This window comes from Amblyomma americanum, chromosome 1 (assembly GCF_052857255.1).
Source record: "Amblyomma americanum isolate KBUSLIRL-KWMA chromosome 1, ASM5285725v1, whole genome shotgun sequence".
NCBI lineage: Eukaryota > Metazoa > Arthropoda > Arachnida > Ixodida > Ixodidae > Amblyomma > Amblyomma americanum.
The window spans coordinates 440649986-440655985 of NC_135497.1; positions in this window are offsets into that span (position 1 = coordinate 440649986).

Consider the following 6000-nt stretch of genomic DNA (forward strand, 5'->3'; position numbering starts at 1 on the left):
AACAGTGCAGCTGAAATTGGGTGCTCCCGAGACCAGAGTAAGCACGCTAGATTTATGCAATGCGTGCCGGATTCGTATGCATGCCGGCTATAGCGGCCGCTCAGAGCGAAAGTTTCGGTCGTGACAGAACAGTGCAGCTGAAATTGGGCGCTCCCGAGACCTGAGTAAGCACGCTAGATTTATGCAACGCCTGCCGGATTCCTATGCATGCTGGCTATAGCGGCCGCGCAGAGCGAAAGTTTCGGTCGTGTCAGAACAGTGCAGCTGAAATTGGGCGCTCCCGAGACCTGAGTAAGCACGCTAGATTTATGCTACGCCTGCACGGATTCCTATGCATGCTGGCTATAGCGGCCGCGCAGAGCGAAAGTTTCGGTCGTGTCAGAACAGGGCAGCTGAAATTGGGCGCTCCCAAGACCTGAGTAAGCAAGCTAGATTTATGCAACGCCTGCCGGATTCCTATGCATGCTGGCTATAGCGGCCGCGCAGAGCGAAAGTTTCGGTCGTGTCAGAACAGTGCAGCTGAAATTGGGCGCTCTCGAGACCTGAGTAAGCACGCTAGATTTATGCAACGCCTGCCGGATTCCTATGCATGACGGCTATAGCGGCCGCGCAGAGCGAAAGTTTCGGTCGTGTCAGAACAGTGCAGCTGAAATTGGGCGCTCCCGAGACCTGAGTAAGCACGCTAGATTTATGCAACGCCAGCCGGATTCCTATGCATGGTGGCTATAGCGGCCGCGCAGAGCGAAAGTTTCGGTCGTGTCAGAACAGTGCAGCTGAAATTGGGCGCTCTCGAGACCTGAGTAAGCACGCTAGATTTATGCAACGCCTGCCGGATTCCTATGCATGACGGCTATAGCGGCCGCGCAGAGCGAAAGTTTCGGTCGTGTCAGAACAGTGCAGCTGAAATTGGGCGCTCCCGAGACCTGAGTAAGCACGCTAGATTTATGCAACGCCAGCCGGATTCCTATGCATGGTGGCTATAGCGGCCGCGCAGAGCGAAAGTTTCGGTCGTGTCAGAACAGTGCAGCTGAAATTGGGCGCTCCCGAGACCTGAGTGAGCACGCTAGATTTATGCAACGCCTGCCGGATTCCTATGCATGCTGGCTATAGCGGCCGCGCAGAGCGAAAGTTTCGGTCGTGTCAGAACAGTGCAGCTGAAATTGGGCGCTCCCGAGACCTGAGTAAGCACGCTAGATTTATGCAACGCCTGCCGGATTCCTATGCATGCTGGCTATAGCGGCCGCGCAGAGCGAGAGTTTCGGTCGTGTCAGAACAGTGCAGCTGAAATTGGGCGTTCCCGAGACCTGAGTAAGCACGCTAGATTTATGCAACGCCTGCCGGATTCCTATGCATGCTGGCTATAGCGGCCGCGCAGAGCGAAAGTTTCGGTCGTGTCAGAACAGTGCACCTGAAATTGGGCGCTCCCGAGACCTGAGTAAGCACGCTAGATTTATGCAATGCGTGCCGGATTCGTATGCATGCCGGCTATAGCGGCCGCGCAGAGCGAAAGTTTCGGTCGTGACAGAACAGTGCAGCTGAAATTGGGCGCCCCCGAGACCTGAGTAAGCACGCTAGATTTATGCAACGCCAGCCGGATTCCTATGCAAGCTGGCTATAGCGGCCGCGCAGAGCGAAAGTTTCGGTCGTGTCAGAACAGTGCAGCTGAAATTGGGCGCTCCCGAGACCTGAGTAAGCACGCTAGATTTATGCTACGCCAGCCGGATTCCTATGTATGACGGCTATAGCAGCCGCGCAGAGCGAAAGTTTCGGTCGTGTCAGAACAGTGCAGCTGAAATTGGGCGCTCCCGAGACCTGAGTAAGCACGCTAGATTTATGCAACGCCAGCCGGATTCCTATGCATGCTGGCTATAGCGGCCGCGCAGAGCGAAAGTTTCGGTCGTGTCAGAACAGTGCAGCTGAAATTAGGCGCTCCCGAGACCTGAGTAAGCACGCTAGATTTATGCAACGCCTGCCGGATTCCTATGCATGCTGGCTATAGTGGCCACGCAGAGCGAAAGTTTCGGTCGTGTCAGAACAGTGCAGCTGAAATTGGGCGCTCCCGAGACCTGAGTAAGCACGCTAGATTTATGCAACGCCTGCCGGATTCGTATGCATGACGGCTATAGCGGCCGCGCAGAGCGAAAGTTTCGGTCGTGTCAGAACAGTGCAGCTGAAATTGGCCGCTCCCGAGACCTGAGTAAGCACGCTAGATTTATGCAACGCCTGCCGGATTCCTATGCATGCTGGCTATAGCGGCCACGCCGAGCGAGAGTTTCGGTCGTGTCAGAACAGTGCAGCTGAAATTGGGTACTCCCGAGACCTGAGTATGCACGCTAGATTCATGCAACTCCAGCCGGATTCCTATGCATGCTGGCTATAGTGGCCGCGCAGAGCGAAAGTCTCGGTCGTGTCAGAACAGTGCAGCTGAAATTGGGCGCTCCCGAGACCGGAGTAAGCACGCTAGATTTATGCAACGCCTGCCGGATTCGTATGCATGCCGGCTATAGCGGCCGCGCAGAGCGAAAGTTTCGGTCGTGTCAGAACAGTGCAGCTGAAATTGGCCGCTCCCGAGACCTGAGTAAGCACGCTAGATTTATGCAACGCCTGCCGGATTCCTATGCATGCTGGCTATAGCGGCCACGCAGAGCGAGAGTTTCGGTCGTGTCAGAACAGTGCAGCTGAAATTGGGTACTCCCGAGACCTGAGTATGCACGCTAGATTCATGCAACGCCAGCCGGATTCCTATGCATGCAGGCTATAGTGGCCGCGCAGAGCGAAAGTCTCGGTCGTGTCAGAACAGTGCAGCTGAAATTGGGCGCTCCCGAGACCTGAGTAAGCACGCTAGATTTATGCAACGCCTGCCGGATTCCTATGCATGCTGGCTATAGCGGCCGCGCAGAGCGAAAGTTTCGGTCGCGTCAGAACAGTGCAGCTGAAATTGGGCGCTCCCGAGACCAGAGTAAGCACGCTAGATTTATGCAATGCGTGCCGGATTCGTATGCATGCCGGCTATAGCGGCCGCGCAGAGCGAAAGTTTCGGTCGTGACAGAACAGTGCAGCTGAAATTGGGCGCTCCCGAGACCTCAGTAAGCACGCTAGATTTATGCAACGCCTGCCGGATTCCTATGCATGCTGGCTATAGCGGCCGCGCAGAGCGAAAATTTCGGTCGTGTCAGAACACTGCAGCTGAAATTGGGCGCTCCCGACACCTGAGTCAGCACGCTAGATTTATGCAACGCCAGCCGGATTCCTATGCATGGTGGCTATAGCGGCCGCGCAGAGCGAAAGTTTCGGTCGTGTCAGAACAGTGCAGCTGAAATTGGGCGCTCCCGAGACCTGAGTGAGCACGCTAGATTTATGCAACGCCTGCGGGATTTCTATGCATGCTGGCTATAGCGGCCGCGCAGAGCGAAAGTTTCGGTCGTGTCAGAACAGTGCAGCTGAAATTCGGCGCTCCCGAGACCTGAGTAAGCACGCTAGATTTATGCAACGCCTGCCGGATTCGTATGCATGCCGGCTATAGCGGCCGCGCAGAGCGAAAGTTTCGCTCGTGTCAGAACAGTGCAGCTGAAATTGGGCGCTCCCGAGACCTGAGTAAGCACGCTAGATTTATGCAACGCCAGCCGGATTCCTATGCATGCTGGCTATAGTGGCCGCGCAGAGCGAAAGTTTCGGTCGTGTCAGAACAGTGCAGCTGAAATTGGGCGCTCCCGAGACCTGAGTAAGCACGCTAGATTTATGCAACGCCTGCCGGATTCCTATGCATGCCGGCTATAGCGGCCGCGCAGAGCGAGAGTTTCGGTCGTGTCAGAACAGTGCAGCTGAAATTGGGCGCTCCCGAAACCTGAGTAAGCACGCTAGATTTATGCAACGCCTGCCGGATTCGTATGCATGCCGGCTATAGCGGCCGCGCAGAGCGAAAGTTTCGGTCGTGTCAGAACAGTGCAGCTGAAATTGGCCGCTCCCGAGACCTGAGTAAGCACGCTAGATTTATGCAACGCCTGCCGGATTCCTATGCATGCTGGCTATAGCGGCCACGCAGAGCGAGAGTTTCGGTCGTGTCAGAACAGTGCAGCTGAAATTGGGCGCTCCCGAGACCTGAGTAAGCACGCTAGATTTATGCAACGCCTGCCGGATTCCTATGCATGCTGGCTATAGCGGCCGCGCAGAGCGAAAGTTTCGGTCGCGTCAGAACAGTGCAGCTGAAATTGGGCGCTCCCGAGACCAGAGTAAGCACGCTAGATTTATGCAATGCGTGCCGGATTCGTATGCATGCCGGCTATAGCGGCCGCGCAGAGCGAAAGTTTCGGTCGTGACAGAACAGTGCAGCTGAAATTGGGCGCTCCCGAGACCTGAGTAAGCACGCTAGATTTATGCAACGCCTGCCGGATTCCTATGCATGACGGCTATAGCGGCCGCGCAGAGCGAAAGTTTCGGTCGTGTCAGAACAGTGCAGCTGAAATTGGGCGCTCCCGAGACCTGAGTAAGCACGCTAGATTTATGCAACGCCAGCCGGATTCCTATGCATGGTGGCTATAGCAGCCGCGCAGAGCGAAAGTTTCGGTCGTGTCAGAGCAGTGCAGCTGAAATTGGGCGCTCCCGAGACCTGAGTGAGCACGCTAGATTTATGCAACGCCTGCCGGATTCCTATGCATGCTGGCTATAGCGGCCGCGCAGAGCGAAAGTTTCGGTCGTGTCAGAACAGTGCAGCTGAAATTGGGCGCTCCCGTGACCTGGGTAAGCACGCTAGATTTATGCAACGCCTGCCGGATTCCTATGCATGCTGGCTATAGCGGCCGCGCAGAGCGAGAGTTTCGGTCGTGTCAGAACAGTGCAGCTGAAATTTGGCGCTCCCGAGACCTGAGTAAGCACGCTAGATTTATGCAATGCGTGCCGGATTCGTATGCATGCCGGCTATAGCGGCCGCGCAGAGCGAAAGTTTCGGTCGTGACAGAACAGTGCAGCTGAAATTGGGCACCCCCGAGACCTGAGTAAGCACGCTAGATTTATGCAACGCCAGCCGGATTCCTATGCAAGCTGGCTATAGCGGCCGTGCAGAGCGAAAGTTTCGGTCGTGTCAGAACAGTGCAGCTGAAATTGGGCGCTCCCGAGACCTGAGTAAGCACGCTAGATTTATGCTACGCCAGCCGGATTCCTATGTATGACGGCTATAGCGGCCGCGCAGAGCGAAAGTTTCGGTCGTGTCAGAACAGTGCAGCTGAAATTGGGCGCTCCCGAGACCTGAGTAAGCACGCTAGATTTATGCAACGCCTGCCGGATTCCTATCCATGCTGGCTATAGCGGCCACGCAGAGGGAGAGTTTCGGTCGTGTCAGAACAGTGCAGCTGAAATTGGGCGCTCCCGAGACCTGAGTAAGCACGCTAGATTTATGCAACGCCTGCCGGATTCCTATGCATGCTGGCTATAGCGGCCGCGCAGAGCGAAAGTTTCGGTCGCGTCAGAACAGTGCAGCTGAAATTGGGCGCTCCCGAGACCAGAGTAAGCACGCTAGATTTATGCAATGCGTGCCGGATTCGTATGCATGCCGGCTATAGCGGCCGCGCAGAGCGAAAGTTTCGGTCGTGACAGAACAGTGCAGCTGAAATTGGGCACCCCCGAGACCTGAGTAAGCACGCTAGATTTGTGCTACGCCTGCCGGATTCCTATGCATGCTGGCTATAGCGGCCGCGCAGAGCGAAAGTTTCGGTCGCGTCAGAACAGTGCAGCTGAAATTGGGCGCTCCCGAGACCAGAGTAAGCACGCTAGATTTATGCAATGCGTGCCGGATTCGTATGCATGCCGGCTATAGCGGCCGCGCAGAGCGAAAGTTTCGGTCGTGACAGAACAGTGCAGCTGAAATTGGGCGCTCCCGAGACCTGAGTAAGCACGCTAGATTTATGCAACGCCTGCCGGATTCCTATGCATGCTGGCTATAGCGGCCGCGCAGAGCGAAAGTTTCGGTCGCGTCAGAACAGTGCAGCTGAAATTGGGCGCTCCCGA